Here is an 18,167-nt window from a genome sequence, read left to right on the forward strand (position 1 = left end):
TCTCTCAAAGGGTCCCAAAATCACCAAAATTTTGTCTCTCAAAGGGTCGATTTTTAATCTTCGGCTCGGACATACCCGTCCCCTCGCAAACCTAGTATCCCCCCCCCCGGGCCCAGCCAACAGCTTGTTGGGTGCAATTAAAGCGGGTTCGGTGTTTATCTTGCTAGTAGATATCATACATAACATATGATGGTTGTTTTTAATTGAGTGTGATGTTGAAATATGTTTACAGTTTTTAGTGATTTAGGAGTAATTTCTAATGGTTCTGATAGTTTTTAAGAAAAAGTCAATTTTGACTTTTTGACTTTGACTGTCGCTCCAAAAAAAACACGTTTTCTATTTGTATTTCTTTCCAGAAAAATTATTTATATCCGCATTTTTGCGGCTCTTGTTTTAAGCAGCATATAGTATACTTTTTGAAACAAATCGCACCTCATTTTATTAAAATTGCCGACTCAGCAAAACAAGCCATCAAAATCGAAACAACTTTCGATTTCACTTAAGACGCGAAGCCACACCAACAAAATCAAAAAAGCAGAAGTAAACAGAAGAATATAGTTTTTACGTTGTAATAATGTCCTCACAATTTCCTGATTTTGAAATTTTCAAAAGTTTGTATCAACAAAGACTTGCAAGTTTGCTACAAGGGGTTTGTATAATCAATTATAACCCGATATATCATAATATATTGTGACCTTAGGTCACAAAATTGAGGACCCTGCCGACGCACCGGACTTAACGAACACCGGACACGCGAAAGTCCGGTGTAAAATGAGAATTTTTTTTACCACCGGACAATCTCTACACCGGACTTAAGGAAATCGGATGTCCGGTGTCGGAGAAGGCTATTTTTTCCCACCGGACAATCAAAACACACTGGACATACATGACAAGTCCGGTGCGTCCGGTGTTTCTTAATTTTTCGTTTCATAAATGTCCGGCGTCCAAAATTCCTTGCATGCAACACCGGACTGACACCGGACTTATTGCGTCCGGTGTAGCGAAAGGATACTTTTTGCCACCGGACAAATACACCGGACAGTTCGGTGCGTCGGCAGGGTCCCGAGTACAACCAGATGGTGTCAATCGAACGAATCGAACGCCGAATCAATCGAACGCAATTGAACCCAATCAGTTACATCAAAATGCCTCGAAAATGTCAATATGAAAATTGCGTAATCAGAGAACGTATGTCTCGCTCATTATAAAAAGGCCGAGACAAACTTTCAATAATTGGATTGTAACATCGAGTTAAGTCTCTTTTGTTAAGTCACCAGGGGGCAGTTACATCAATATGCCTTCTTACCTGTCTTTAAAAATATAAATAAAAGTAATCACAGAAAAGGACGCAAAAAAAAAAGACATAAGTGTGAGAACAGAGTAATCAAACTCGTTAGAAAAAGTACCATTAGAAGTCATAAAAAATCAACCTGAATAAATGCAATCGAAATTCCAGAGAACTTCATAATTCCCCAAACAACATTACATTACAACGAATGTAAATACACGGAGAGTACAAGCATATGTCAAACTCCCATCACATAAATTTTACAATTACGTCAGAGTAGACTACGCTCACCACCGAAGAGGTTTATTTGGAAAGGGTAATTATATTTTATTGTTCGCTTTATTTTTAAAGATTCGCCGGGTTGGAAAAGTATGAATTTATTTGTACATATTTTACCTACCCCAAATATTTAGGAGGCTGAGTTTTAAACGAATCGTCAAGTTGAAACGAACGATAAATGTATCAAGGTCTGTTTTATTTACCCCCTGGTGACTTAACAAAAGGGACTTAACTCGATGTTACAATCCAATTATTGAAAGTTTGTATCGGCCTTTTTATAATGAGCGAGACATACGTTCTCTGATTACGCAATTTTCATATTGACATTTTCGAGGCATTTTGATGTAACTGGGTCATCGAACATAATCGTAATCGAACATTAATCCAATGTAATTGACAATCAATCGAACCAATCGAACATAGTCAACTATCAATCGAACATTCCTCGAACGCAATCGAACACAATCGAATATTACCCAGGAATCGGCCGTTCGATTATAAAGATTCGATTACGTTCGACAATCGAATCGCAATTATTCGATCGCGTTCAATTACGTTCGATTGGTTCGATTGCGATTTTTGTTCAAAGTTGTTCGATTGACACCGTCTGGGTACAAACGTTGAAAAAAAAAATCAAAATGGCTGCCGAGCGAGCACTGACAAAAACAAAAAATCAGGAGTTTTCAATTGCTGACTACTACAGCATAGCAGACAAAATGACAGAGTCAGAGAAATGCAGTAAAGTAAAAAGTAAACAAACCTTGAACCTTTTGTTTGTCAAAATAAAGAAAATATTCTAGCTGCAGTAATGTTTACATTCAGAAATAAATCAATTTTCCACCAGACCTACAACAACCACCAGCAAGGTTTCAAACCACGCTGGTTTGAAAACCAAACCGGCATTACTGGTAGGGTGGTCAGGCCAAAATTTTCCCCTCAATTTTTGAAAACCAAACTAATTTTATTTGAAAGTCCTTACCTTTGTGAGAAAAATGAGGGGTCATTTGTTAAAATTGGTTAAGTAGTTCCAAAGTTATTCCATTTTCAAACCACAAAAAAACCACCTTTTCAAAGAATCGCCTCCTTACACCACGCCAGCAAGAAATAATTTTCGGAAGCACCAAAATCGCGCCAAAAATGGCGCATGAAATCTAGTATTCCGTGTGGCGGGTTGTGAGGAGTTTTGCTGGCGCGGTCTGAAAATCGGCCCGATGACTGTTAAACTTTAGCCTATCGCTAATGAGCTGGAAATGATAGCTAAAAACAAATTTTACCAATCAGTTAGGGAAACCATCCAGGATCCTGCCATTCTATAAGCCAGCAAAAACTAAATGACACTTGTCAGTCCGTCACAAACCGCCATATAAACAAAATTCAACATTCTCACAAAAGTGGTCTTTTTGATTTCCCAAACATTCCTCTAAAGCGTTCACTTCCACAATAATTTATGTAAATTGCAATTTCAGTCAGTCCACAGTCGGCTTCAACATATACACGTGTTTTTATTTACGTGACCAAAGTGTCTACTAAAACAATCCGGGGGAAAGTGGCGAAGCAACACAGCAGATTATTCGCAAAGTAAAGAAATATCTTTTGGCATTGACAATCAAATATAATATATTATATTATTATATCCTTAATTCAAAAATCAAAAATTCATTTTTCATTCGCAAAAAAAAAAAATAAAAATAATGAATTAATATTATATACATCTGATACTTCATCAGTGAAATATTCAATAAATTCCTAGTTTCAATTTTTAGTGGGCGTTTTTCTAGGGCTTCGTTTATCGCGCAATTTCTGCGTCACACAAACTTTCTCGGCCGCTCGTAATAATTATGCATTGCCAAATTTGGTTCTCCATTGTCAAGTCAGTATCGATGGTGACGTCACCTAAGCATAAAAAAGAAAGGATTTTGTCAGTTTTATGCATATATTAATTTGCGAGATATAATTCGCCGCGCGAGCGCACTTTTCGTAGACTAGTTGGAATACTTTTTTTTACTCGCGGGATTGATGGTAACTTTTCATCTTCGTTATTTTTAAAATGAAGCACAACCGAAAAAAAACAAAACTTCAGAAAGTTGCGTATTTCCAGTTCTCAACTTCAGTTGAGCTAGAATCTGAGAATGTCTGTGTGTGTGTGTGTGTGTGTGTGTCTGTGTGTGTGTCTGTCACCAAAACTTTGGGGCAAGCTGGAGACTTCAAAAATGGTCCGATTGGGCTGAAATTTTGCACACTTGATCCTTGGGCAAATCCCTGGGGGTGTTTTTTTCATTTTTTCAAAATTTTAATTTTTGGGGCCTGGGGACGAGTTTTTCGCCAAAACGAGGCTAAAACTTTGGGGCAGGCTGGAGACTTCAAAAATGGTCCGATTGGGCTGAAATTTTGCACACTTGATCCTTGCGCAAATCCCTGGGGTGTTTTTTTTCATTTTTTCAAAATTTTGATTTTTGGGGCCTGGGGACGAGTTTTTCGGCAAAACGAGGCTAAAACTTTGGGGCAGGCTGGAGACTTCAAAAATGGTCCGATTGGGCTGAAATTTTGCACACTTGATCCTTGGGCAAATCTCTGGGGGTGTTTTTTTCATTTTTTCAAAATTTTGATTTTTGGGGCCTTGGGACGAGTTTTTCACCAAAACGAGGCTAAAACTTTGGGGCAGGCTGGAGACTTCAAAAATGGTCCGATTGGGCTGAAATTTTGCACACTTGATCCTTGGGCAAATCCCTGGGGGTGTTTTCTTCATTTTTTCAAAATTTTGATTTTTGGGGCCTGAGGACGAGTTTTTCGCAAAAACGAGACTAAAACTTTGGGGCAGGCTGGAGACTTCAAAAATGGTCCGATTTGGCTGAAATTTTGCACACTTGATCCTTGGGCAAATCCCTGGGGGTATTTTTTTCACTTTTTCAAAATTTTAATTTTTGGGGCCTGGGGACGAGTTTTTTGCCAAAACGAGGCTAAAACCCAAAATGCTATAATTTTTCTTAAGCCATTAAGTTTACAATTGGGCCTACGAATGATTTCAAAGATACTGAAGTTGAGCCAGTGCGGTTAGCACGTTCGACAGTGAGTAAACGATTCTGACAATTAACAAAATTGTTGATGATGATTTTTTTTCGGTCAGGCAAATGTCTCGTATTGGGGGTTCTAGTCTTGACCACTAAGCCTACGCGAGATTGAAGCGTTTGGGTAAACGAGACAAAACTCCAAAAAAGCTGGTGTTTTGAAGCGCTTCCGTGCTCTCGAAATATCGCTGTTTGTGACGGACTGCTTGTAAACTTAAGTTTCTTACCATTTTCCATCGAAAACAACCAAAAATATTGCTACTTCCCAAAGCCGGAGACCAAAACAAATTATCTTGCAAGATTATGGCGCCCTTTTGGATCTATTGTTAAGGCCATCTAAAATGGTGGAAAGAGTTGCGGAAAGACAAAGGCGCTCGCTGCGTCGAGGGTGGTAATGCCAAAACGCCCAATATGATCTTCCAACAGAAGGCGAGTTAGTTGCCGCGCGAGTTACGTCATGCACTCCACCGCAGCGCATAACGAAGCGTGTTTAAATGAATATCATTAATTATAAGAATATCTTATGTGCTTACTTTCAGTAAACTTCGAGTGCTTCATTAAAGATGAAGAAGGTAAGAAGATAGAAAATGCGCTGGATAATTTTCATTGTAACAGTTTGATCAATCATCGCTGAAAGTTTGAAAAAGTTTTTCCGACGCAAAAGAAATTGTCAGCCAATTAAAAGCACAGTGTGCTTATACTTACTATCTTTGCTACATCGTCTAGGCTAAAAAAAGTGCAAAAAGACACGAACGCCATTTTTTATTGAGTGACGTTATGATTTTTTTGATTGCGGCTGCGTACAGGAACTCGCCAAATGTTCCTAACTGCCAATGAAAAGCTGAAACCCTTAGCTTTCCAACCATATATGGTAGCCCTGATAAAAATTTCAGGAAAGTGCCGAAAAATCGAAATTTCTTCTTTTTTCTCGATTTAAAGACGGCCCAATAGATTATCGAAAAGGCTACCACGTGACAAACTAAAGTACTATCTTTCCCGCGTTTTATAAAAAAAACCGCGAGTCTATAACTAATCCAGCTCATTAGCGATAGCCATTTGAAAAATGGTGGTGCCACGAATTCCGAGTCGCCATTTTTTCACCTTGATGTCTAATAAATGGTATATCTTTTTATTGAAGGTAGGTAATGGAATGGGTTTTTTTTCTTTGTTTTCTCTGATAAATTCTGAGTATTTAAAAAAAAAGAATGAACAAGTTTGGAGTTGTTAAGGATAAGTTATGATGGATGGAATGTTCTAATTTTGATTTTCGACTTTTTCCACGCAAAAAATCCCGACGAGTGCGCACCCTATTACTGGCAATGAATTCTGACTTAAAAAATGTTGGTCCAGTTCCCTGGAAAGCGTATGATACACTTCCAAATGACCTTTTTTTACAATAACATTTGTCTCCTCACAAATCCAAAAATATAGGTTATAAACAGTACGTCACAAACAGCGATATTTCGATCGCACGGAAGCGCTTCAAAACACCAGCTTTTTCAGTCTGGGAAATCCTCTCAATTGCACGCTTATGTTCCGAGGCCGTAAGCGCGCAATTGCACAGTTTTCAAAATGGCAGAATTTTTATACACGCTTATCGAAATCGTTCTGAAACGGGCGGTAAGCGTTAAGCAAGGTTGACGGGTGACGGCTTTTGCGGTAAGCGTGCAATTGTACGCTTTTAAACTTCTTATATTTTTGACACGCAATTCCTTCCTAAAGCTCTGTTGAATTTCAAAAGCCTAGGGCAGTTTTACTCAAAATTTATTGTAGAAGAAGATTCCGTAAAAATGGATAGACCTTTTTTCAAAGAGGCCACCCTGTTGAATAATTAGGTAGTCCAGCAGAAAAACAATGATAAAACCATGCGTAATTATTACAATATGCATGATACAGTACACTATCATTGTTTCTATGGCTGGACTACATAATTATTCAACAGGATGTCCTCTTTGAAAAAAGGTCTATTGCCCGTTAAACCATGCCTTCGCCCGAATTAGAGAATTCTGAACCCCTTGAAATCCCTAAGGAATTTCAACCGGGGCGGGAGCGGGCGTAAATTATAACCATGCAATTGCGCGCTTACGCCCTCGGAACATAAGCGTGCAATTGAGAGGATTTCCCAATGAATTGAATTAAGGAAATATAATATATATAATATATTATATTTGATTGTCAATGCCAAAAGATATTTCTTTACTTTACGAATAATCTGCTGTGTTACTTTGCCACTTACCCCCGGATTGTTTTAGTAGACACTTCGGTCACGTAAATAAAAACATGTGTGTAAATGTTGAAGGCGACTGTGGACTGACCGAAATTGCAATTTATATACATAAATTATTGTGGAAGTGAGCGCATTAGACGAATGTTTGGGAAATCAAAAAGACAACTTTTGTGACAATGTTGAGTTTTGTTTATATGGCGGTTTGCCACGCACTGATAAAACCAACACGGGGGTCAACTTTCTTTACAACAAACCGTCAGATCAAACTTTATAAAGATCAACCATGTAAATGTCACTTGTTTTCGTGATATTTGGATAATATTAAAACCTTTTTATTTATATTTGGTTCTTCAAAACCATTTCCCTTTCCCGCAGCAGGCTTTAAAGTTCATGTAGACCCCCGGAGGCCTTTAGTGCTGTATAAACAAATGATTTTATTGGTTTAAAAAAGTGGAAACATCAAGCTATATCACGTGATCAGAATCATGAAGCCACGTTCTAATTTGGCAAAGTTTAGTAAACTCGACCACGTATCAATGTTTTGATTTTTCAAGCGGGATTTCCGTAGAATGATAAAATATGGCTTGGCTGGAATGGACACCATAACAGCAGTGCTATACACCTTTTTCTGTAATTTGTAAAACTAATGCACGCGCATTATTTTGATGCTCTCCACCATTTGGTCTCTGGAGGTCAACAAACCTGTTTTTGCCTGCGTTTCCTTAGGGAAAGTTGGTTTTTTGAGCTCTTCTTAAGGTTCTATCTAACAAAATCCCCTCAAATTTTAGTATGTTCAATCTATTCATGATATTATAGAGTCCCCTGCCCAGTTGGCGACCGGTCTAGTTGGCGACCGAACGTCTTTGAACCCAGAAAAGTCAAACAATAACAAACCTCTGGAGAATTTCTTTTGGTAGTTATCTGCCTTGACCTATTTCCCGTACCATGAAGTCAGGTAACTTGCATCAGTGGAGGCTAACATGCATAGCCCTTACTGGGTCAGAAACCGTTCGATTCGGACACGCGAACGATTTTCCATGCGCGACGAACGGGTTACCCGTTCGTGATGAATGCTTTTGTGTCCTTCGCGAACGCCCTAAAAAAAGTTTGATTGAAACCATTCGCGACAAACGCTTTTGTTTTTTAACCCGTTCGTGACGAACGGTTTTAAAACAAAACCGTTCGTGACGAACGCTTATAAAAAATCAAGATATAAAACCATACGTGGAGAATGCTTTTCCGTTTGCCGCGAACGCTTTTGAAGAATCGTTAAAAAAAACCGTTTGTCACAAACGGTTAAACGTATGCGACGAATGGTTTTTTACTTTACTGTGAAAAGGTTTCTAAGAAAATGGAGATTTACTTCGGAGTACTTTTTTTCTTTAAAGTTTTTGTCAAAAGGACAACTTTATAGAGGGGGTCAATGTGAGAGGCAAATAAGCTTTGGTAGAAAACACCCCTGTGTCATAGACCCACTGGGACCCCAGCCCCACTGGAAAATTAAGCAAAAATTCCGTCGCCGATGGGAAATTAGCCTTGAATCTCAGTGCCACTAGGAAATTGACTAGGATTCAGGGGTGTTAGAAAGGAGACAAAAAAAGAAGAATTAGAGTAAAATCTTTCTTATTTTTGTTCCTGTTTAGATTTGCTAAGCGAAAGCAAGGGAGTTTAGACAAGACAAAAAAGAAGTTCAAGTTTATCGAAATACTCAGACATACAGCAATAACCAGGTAACAGTGCATTATTTATTTTCACCTAAATTTTAGATCTAGATCTCTTCCTGTATTCTGGTTCATTACCGAATAAAAATGATTAAAGAGGCCCCCCCCAGCGGTGACTCTGCTCACGATATCACGCATTTTTTTGTCTTCGATCACAATCACATAGAATAACAAAATACTTGAATAATCACGCATCACGACTCTAAAGTCTTTCAAATCACAATCACGTAACCCCGCTAGAAAAAAGTCCCCATCGACATCTAGAAAACCGCAATCAAAAACGCGGATCGAAATTTGTTGGAAATTTATTTTGTTATGTTTTTAGGCAGTGATGGTCCTTGATTCCCATCCAGGTCGATATCGTTTGGCGTAATTTCCAAATTTGAAGCAGAGAAAGGTTAAATTCGATACGAGGAATAGACAAAACAAAAGTTTTTATACGAGAAAATTGGAAGTGAATAGACATTTATGGTAAAGCCTGAGAAAATAGAACTCAGTTGAGTGGGAAAATCATATACAGTACCCTTGGATATCAGACAATATTCATGAAAGGAAATGATGGGACAACTTTGCTTGACGAATATAACTAGTCATATGAGTTTATAGATATCAACCTTGTGGATTTTACGTTATTTTTTATCTATTTTTATGTCCAGTAAAAATATTCATGTTCAACTTGATACTTTATATATCTTTTTTAAGAAAACTGAAATTTCTCTCTGTAATAAAATTACACCTACATAGAAAGAAAATTCCGCTGCTTTTAGCCGGAAACTTCTTGTTATGTTTTTATAAGGAGCTCTTTTGATAACTTCTCCCCGAGAGTTGTTGTTTTTTGCAAAAACCCGTTTCAAATGCTTTTTGTTCGAAAAGTTCGTTTGTATGTATGTTCAACATTAGAAAAAGACAAGAATGCGGGAGTGATTGTGTGGAATCGAATGTTTCTTGTTGAAAAGTTCATAAAAATGTTCAACAGTGTTCAACATTCGAAAAGAGACAAGAATGCGGAAGTGATTGTGGGGAATCGAATGTTTCTTGTTCGAAAAGTTCATAAAAATGTTCAACAGTGTTCAACATTCGAAAAGAGACAAGAATGCAGAAATAAAAACAACGAAAGCTTGTATAGAAAGATTTTTTTGGATCGACAATAAATTAGCTTTCGATTAACTTCTCGTGTTAGGATTAGGGTCCCGGTTCCGGAATTTGTAATATATTTGTTTAAATATTCTCTCGCTCAATAATCGAACAATGTAGCATTTTCATGAATTTGAACATCTTTTGGATTCAATTCTTTACCTTACCTTTAGCAGTATTAGGTCAATAATATTTTTCTCTGACCATACCCTTGGCCTTTAAAGATATTACATATATTACTTATTGTGATCCTCCAAGCGATTTTAAGTACATAAAAATCTTTTCGGCAAACATTGGAAAATGATCCGCCACATTGCCGGCAATATTCGATAATCGTCCGCTCACTCATAGAATTAAGCCGGCAATTTATCGGCTCACGAAATCAAGCAATTTTTTCTTTCTTAAACCTATAGGCGGGAATTTTCCGGTTACCAGCCGTGAACGTCTATTTTTAGACGTACAGTTTTATTCCAGTCCCCCCTCGCTACTTAAGATTTTTTCCAAACCACTGGCTAATCGTTACCCGACAGTACGGGAAATAATGGTAGTTATTATCATTATTGAACTTTCCTTACACCCCTGTCTCAGTGACTCCATTTGAAGTCAAAGAAAAATTAAATGCTTTTCATCATCATTGAGCTTAAAGAAACAGCAGTATGAGGGAATCATCCAATAATCTTCACAATTATTTGGGAAAACCATTCGTCACACACCTTTTTAAAACGTACAACCGTTTGTGACGAACGGTTTTTTAAATGATTCTTCAAAAGCGTTCGCGGCAAACGGAAAAGCATTCTCCACGTATGGTTTTATATCTTGATTTTTTATTATAAGCGTTCGTCACGAACGGTTTTGTTTTAAAACCGGTCGTCACGAATGGTTTCCCGTTTGTGACGAACGGTTGTATTAAAAGATATCATAAGCATTCGTCACGAACGGGTAACCCGTTCGCCGCGCATGGAAAAGCGTTCGTGTGTCCGAATCGAACGGTTTCTGACCCAGTAGTGCAAATGGCTGACCAATCAAAGCAGCAAAATTTCAAAACAAATGAACTACGCAGCTTCGCTCGCAGCTCTACTCTACCATTTTTGTTTTGATTTAACTTTGTATTTTAAGGACCAAGACAGGTCATTCATTTGAGGGCTATGCATGTTAGCCTCCACTGATGCAAGTTACCAGATCTCACGGTACCAGACCGTCTGATCAATCTATCCCGAAATTTTGTCAAACCAATTGAAAAATCAAACTAAACGATAATCCATCGAATGATTAAAAGATTGATTAAAAAAACCAATCAAACCTTATCAAACACTCACAATTTTTTAAGCAATAGAAGCTCGATTAGTTCGGTCAGTAAAAAGTTCAATTATAGTTGATGGTATTAAATCCTTATATCTTTTGCTAAAACTTTAACGTGACACACAATTGGCCTTTCAACAGTTCCTGGACTTAAGGTTTATTGTACCCGGACATAAGATTTACTGTACCTGGACATTTGTTTATCTGGAATAAAGTCTGCAGCCCCGCTGGTATATAGACCAATTCGGTGTGACGTCATTTTCACCCACAAAATGGTAGAAAGAATTGCACAGAGGATGATTTAGTAACACCTGATAGCTCAAAGTCAGTTGGTCACACTAGCGTCTCCCCGAAATGCGTATCAAAGATTAATGCTGCGGAAGCGCTGTATCGCTTACTTGACTTGCAAGCAAAAAAATGCGCCTCAAAAACTTCCAAAGTGATTCATGAAAAAATAACCCAGCGCTTTTTAATGAAATTAACATTTTCAAAAACAATGAGAAATTGCCTAAAATTTGAGCTATACATGAAAAAATTTGAGCCAAGCCAACCTTGAATTAACTAATTTGAAGATCAACTTCCCAAGAAAAAGATCTACGGGGGAGACAGAACCCACCTAGATCCGCTCACTGCCGAATAGGCTATTTCCCGGAAATTTTGCCGGACCTCAAACACTGACCCATCTACATGTGCAGAATTACTTTTACTTTAGCGTATAAACAAGGCCTTAAAAATTGAAGCGCTGTCTCAGGAATTTAATGAATAAATTTGGTTAGTTGATACACTATCATTTTAAGTTTACAAGTTTTAATTAATTGCCTTGGGAACTTGAACTTGATTCAGGTAACTCTCATCCTTGTTGTTGTAAATACATCCTGTAGATGACTGAAAGCTGTGATGGTTGATATTGCCTGTCACCCAAAGAGATCAAAATCTATTAAAAGGAAGGTATACATTACCTATGAAAAAGGGCAGACCTAAACACGATAAAAGACCATGTTAACTCCGAAATGACCAACTTCATGGCAAACAACAATACAACCACGCCAATTGATCAACTATGATCTAGTTTCAAAATGCTTGGTCGATTCTTCAATGAGTTTTGTTCCTTCAAAAACAACTTCACCTCGATATACGCAACCCTGGATCACAACCAAATGCAAAAGACTTTGCAGAAGGAAAAAAAGAGCTTACAAACGTGCTAAACGAACAAAATAGACAAGAAGACTGGAACAAATTTAAAGTACTTACCATCAAATCAAGGAAAACCTGTAGAGCAGCATTTAACAATTATGTAGTGAAATGTGTTGATCCCGGAGAGAACAACAATCCCAAAAAACTGTTTACATTTATAAAATCTCGTAAGTGTGATAATGATGGTGATGCCCCTCTAAATGATAAGGGTCACATCCACATTGATGACTAAAAGAAAGCAGACATACTGAACCATCAATTCTCCAGTGGTTTTTCTAAACCAGATGGACGCATCCCTCCACTCATTGGTCAACGTTGCATAACTATGCCAGACATAACTATCAATATAGCAGGAGTCAAGAAACTTTAAAAAAATCTCAACCCAAACAAAGCATCTGGTCCAGACAATGTCTCCTCTAAATTCCTAAAGGAGCTTGGTAATGAAATCGCACCTGGACATTGGTAATGCAGGCATCCATACTGCAGTCAATGACTCCAAAGGACTGGCGTCATGCCTTGGTTGCCCCAGTCTTCAAACCAGGGAAAACAGACGAGCCAAAACTACAGGCCTATGAGCCTAACATCAGTATCATGCAAGATATTTGAGGATATTCTTCACAGTAATATCATCTCTCACTTTGATAAAAACAACATACTAACTGATACACAACATGGCTTTCGGAAAAATCGTTCATGTGAATCTCAGCTTTTACATTAATGACCTTGCAAAATCGCTTAATGAGGGAAGTCAAATCGATTCCATCTTGCTTGATTTTTCCAAAGCATTTGACAAGGTAGACCATGACAAACTGTGCATTAAGCTTGATCACTACGGAATAAGAGGTAATACTCTCTCCTGGATTAGAAATTACCTTGCAAACAGAACGCAAACTGTAGTTGTTAACAGCAAGAGCTCAGACAAGGCCATGGTATTATCTGGTGTTCCCCAAGGGACAGTATTGGGACCACTTCTATTTCTAGTATACACGATCTACCATTGTGTGTGAACTCTCAAATTCGTCTTTTTGCGGATGATGCTCTATTATACAGAAAAATTGAATCAGTCAGGTGGCCACTAGTCCTGGAAAGTCCTGGAAAGTCCTTGAAAGTCCTGGATTTTGTTTTAGTCCTGGAAAAGCGTCCTGGAAAATTCAAAAAAGTCATGAAAGTCCTGGAAAGTCCTGGATTTTTTTTCTCTTATTGTCCTGGATATTTTTTATAATAGTCCTAGAATTTCTTATTGTTGTTCAGAAGTTAATTCTTTATAATTTTCTTTTTCAGTGATCAACCAAGAAATTTGTATTCTGATTATTAGATTAGAACTAGCTTTCATTTTTGTCTTTTATGGCAGTTTGCAAAAGTCACATTAGTTTTTTCAGATTTGTATTCTGATCATGTTTCCTTTTCGTTTTAGACTAGAATAATGAGTAGTAAAAATAAATGTAACTTTAACGACTCTTGGTTGACTGATTCCAGATTTTCGAGATGGATTAAAAAGGCACATACTAAAACCAAAGCTTATTGTAACTTATGCCAGAAAGACTTTGACATTTCTAACATGGGGATAGCAGCTTTGACCAGTCATGCAGCTGGAAAGAAACATAAAGAACTTCAGAAATCAAGAGATTCAAATGTTGGAGTATTTTTTCAGAAGGCAAAGCAATCCAGTTCGTCTGAGACTCCTCAAAGCAAGAGTAAAAAAACAGTTGAGAGTACGATCGTTCCGGTTAGTGCCCTCCGTGCAGAAATTCTTTGGACGTTGAAAGTGTCAATTAGTCACTTTTCACTTAGATCTTGTCTTGGTCTGAATAAACTTTTTAAAGCTATGTTTACGGACAGTGAAATCGCGAAATCCTTCCAATTAAGCAAAACAAAATGTGGATACTTTATCAACTATGGGCTTGCGCCTTATTTCAAAGATGTGTTGTTGAAGTCAATCAATGTCTCTGAATTTTTTGTTTTGTCATATGATGAGAGTATGAATAAAGTAGTTCAAGAAGAGCAAATGGATGTTCACTTTAGATATTGGGACGATAGTGCTAATAAAGTGTCGACAAGGTTTTATGATTCCAAGTTTTTGAAGCGCACCAAGGCTGTTAACCTTTATGAGTGTCTTGATGAGACATTGAAACCATTTGCAAGAAAACGTATGATCCAACTGTCCATGGATGGCCCAAACACCAATTGGAAGGTTTTAGAACTGTTACACGATAATCGGTGTGAAGATGATCTCCCCTCAATCATAAACATTGGTTCATGTGGGCTTCATGTTATCCACGGTTCTTTCAAATCTGGTGTGGAAGCTACGGATTGGTGCTTAAATAAGATATTGAAAGCTATGTGGAAGATATTTGACCATTCACCGGCACGAAGAGATGTTTACATTGAAGTTTGTGAATGCTGTCAATTTCCTTTACCGCATGAATATACCTTTCGCTCTTGTTCCCTCTGCATGTTTCTATTATTTTTTTCAAAAAAACCTTTGTATAGAGATTATCATAAAGATTATTCCTCAAGCTTCTCCGAAATTTACAAAAAATCGCCATAAATCATTAAATTGATTGTGCTGATTGCAACTTAAAATTAAATATATGACATTGATTGCAATTTCAGGTTCTGTACGACTCGCTGGGTTGAGGATGAAGATGTTGCAGGAAGAGCTATGGAATTATGGCCAAATATTGTCAAGATTGTCAAACATTGGCAAGGTTCGGCCAAAAGCTATCGTCCGAAAACTGCTTCCTACGAAACACTTGTAAGACACCATCTTGATGCATACATTCCTTTGAAGATGCAAGTTTTCCAAGATATCGCCTCCTGTCTTCGAAGCTACCTTGTTGAGTTTCAAACAGATAAGCCTATGGTTCCATTTCTAGAGAAAGCTCTTGTTGGTGTGTTTCAATCGTTGATGAAAATGGTTGTCAAGCCCGAAGTTCTTGAGAAAGCTGATACATCTCTGAAACTGGTGAAATTGGATGTATCAAAGTCAGAGAACACCCTACCAGTGGATTTGATCAAACTTCCAACTGCTACGAAATCCAAACTAGCTGAAATGCCAAACAATCAAAAGAAACGAGCCTTCAAAAGTAATTCAAAATCCATGTTGGTTGCTTTAATAACCAAAATGCAAGAGCGATGTCCTTTGAAGTATGGTATAGCTCGATTTGCATCATCACTATCGCCTGAAAATATCCTCAACAAGAAAGATCGATGTGTAAAATTTTTTGATAAGCTCTGTGAACGTCTCTACGAATCTTCTTGGTTGAAGTCAAAGAAAGCAGATAAGGCTAAACAAGAATATGCCTCAATTGTTAAATCCGCAAACAGCAGTCTTAAATTGGAATTCCTAACTTTCGACTCAAAGAAAGTTCGTCTCGATCATTTTTATCGAAAGATCATGGATGTTGCCTACTTTCAAAATTGCTGGCAGGTGTGTAAACTTGTGTTAACACTGTCTCACGGTCAAGCTGCAGTTGAGAGGGGGTTTTCCATCAACAAAGAAGTTTTGGTAGAAAACATGGAAAAGAGCTCATTGATCAGCCAAAGGCTAGTTATTGACTATCTTCACCATGCAGATAAAGCTATCTGGGAGTTGCCATTACCAGCCGAAATGTTGAAAAGCTGCAAATTGGCTCATTCTCGCTATTTTGCTGCATTGGAGGCAAAAAAAGCTGAAAAAGCTGACACCGCGAATGATTTGAAGCGAAAACTGAAAAGGGAAGAAATCGCAGAAGTTGAATCAAAGAAGATAATAAAGCTCCAGTCAAGCATTACAACACTCGAAGATGATGTCGAGACCTTAAGTATTCAAGCTGAAAAAAAGGAGAAAATGGACCTCCTCGTTAAAGCCAATGCTTTCAGGCAAAAAGTTAAAGAGCAAAAGAAAACTCTTGCTGATCTTGAAAATGCACTTGTGCATTTGAATGAAGAGATGAAAAACATTAAATAACTTAAGTCATTAATACGTTTGCCCCTTATATTTACGTTGATATTGCTTACATCATGATAGCTCAGTTCTGAGAGCATTGCTTCTTTCAATTTGTTATTTTTGACTTTCCAAGTCCTATGCTTTGATGCACAATATGTTTCATCGTTTAATTCTCGATACCTTAATTTTTAAGGGGCCAAAGTCCTGAAAACTCGAGATCTTTTCAATAATGTTAAAAATTAATCAATTGCTTGGTTGTCGCTTTTGTTGGATGTTTGTATATTTTGTTAATTTACATTTTACATAGAGTCTTCAAAGATTTGATATATATTTATGTTATATTTTAGGATTGAGAAAGTTAAGCAGAGTTGTTGTTTTTAACTGTACATATTTTGACGCGAAGTATTTTTCAGAGACCTTTTAGCGGGTCTTTTTTAACAGATACGCTTATCAACTTCAACATGATCTAAATATAAATCTGATTGAGTGGGAAAGGCATTGGTCCATGGAATTCAATCCAGACAAATGCAAGGTCCTCAGAGTCACCAATAAGCGCAAGATCATTCTATCTGACTATTCCATGCATAACCAGATCCTTGAGCTTGTTGACTCAGCAAAATACCTTGGCGTATTTATACACAAAAAGTTATCTTGGAATACCCATGTCAACTTCACCTCGAAAAAAGCCAACCAAATCAGATGCTTCCTCCAGCGTAACCTGCGTACATGTAACCAAGTAATCAAGCTCCAAGCTTATCGTACCTATGTGAGGCCGATTCTTGAATACGCATCAGTTGTCTGGGATCCTCACACTACAGCAAACATCAACTAATTAGAAATGGTCCAACGCAAGGCATCCAGATTTATATGTAATGATTGGAGATATTCCAGTAGTCCAACCACCATGGTTCTTAATCTTAACCTTAAGACCCTCCAGCAAAGACGGTATGAAACTAAACTGAACTACATGCATAAGATTCTACACGGTCAAATTGCTTATTTATCTTCTCTTGTATGTCGTGCTCGTACCGCTTTAACTTAAAAATTATACCAATAGCAATAAATGCACGAATCCAGTCGTATGAATACAGCTATGTCCCGTCAACAATTAGGTTGTGGAATGCCTTACCAACCCATATCGTCAATGAAGAAGACCCTGATAAATTTAGCCTTAGCATTTCAAACTACGAATTTTAACTTGTGGAATTTTTAATTTCTTTTTGATTTTTACTTTTTTCTATGCTGAGCTAGTCCTTTTTGTCTCTTGCGATTTTACTTTTTGTGTCTTGTGTCCCAATGCTTTGTCTTTTGTTTGAACAATTTTTGTGCCGTGTTTACTTTTTTACTTAGCACTGCTGGCCTCATCACCATCGTGGAATCATCGACATGGATAATTTTAATATTTCAACTTAATATTTTTATCTTACATTTTGATTTGAAAATATTTATTTTAATAGTTTTTAATTTCCAAATTACAAATATGTTTCCCTATAATTCCTACAATTTTCTACTTAGCTTGGCATGTCATCGTCTCGTCCCAGCTCACTCTTACACTTGATATTTGAGTCTACACCTACTTTTGTGCTTTCCACATTTTACCAGCGTCTTAGAACATCTTACGCAAATGTTTTTAACTTTTTATTTTATTTTATCGTTTATGTTTAAAATCACGAAAATGTACGTAATGTATTATGTGATAATTAGATAGAACTAGAACTAGAATAGAACTGATGTTGTTTTTTCTGAAAGCTGGATTTCCTAGTGTGACTAACTGAAAGTCTTCAAATATTTTCTGTTTGGACCTGCACATAGTTTTTTGTTTGTTTATCTGTTTTGTGGGTGAAATTTTTTAAATTCTATGTCAGTTTAGGAACAGGCAGCTTGCTTCAGGTTTGCTTGAAGCTGGATTTTTACGAATAGGTCCATGTTGCAATAGCGGACCCTGTAGACACACCAGGCTAACTGGTATTTTTGTCTGGTGCTGAAAAGAATTACTAACTTATGCCGAACATAACTGTCCAGTGTTTGTTTT

At 37.4% G+C, this 18,167-nt stretch overlaps 1 protein-coding gene across 1 annotated transcript in view; it reads left to right on the top strand.

Annotated features, from left to right (window-relative positions):
* The first annotated feature begins 512 nt into the window (after positions 1-512).
* Positions 513-18,167, top strand: part of LOC136803406 (vacuolar protein sorting-associated protein 33B-like) — a 42,201-nt gene continuing 24,546 nt past the window's right edge. The window contains exon 1 of the mRNA XM_067060126.1: positions 513-649. The gene's annotated coding sequence lies outside the window, so the exon portion shown is untranslated. The remainder of the gene's footprint in view (positions 650-18,167) is intronic.

This window comes from Clytia hemisphaerica, unplaced genomic scaffold (genome assembly GCF_902728285.1).
Source record: "Clytia hemisphaerica strain Z4C2 unplaced genomic scaffold, Clytia hemisphaerica genome assembly, whole genome shotgun sequence".
NCBI lineage: Eukaryota > Metazoa > Cnidaria > Hydrozoa > Leptothecata > Clytiidae > Clytia > Clytia hemisphaerica.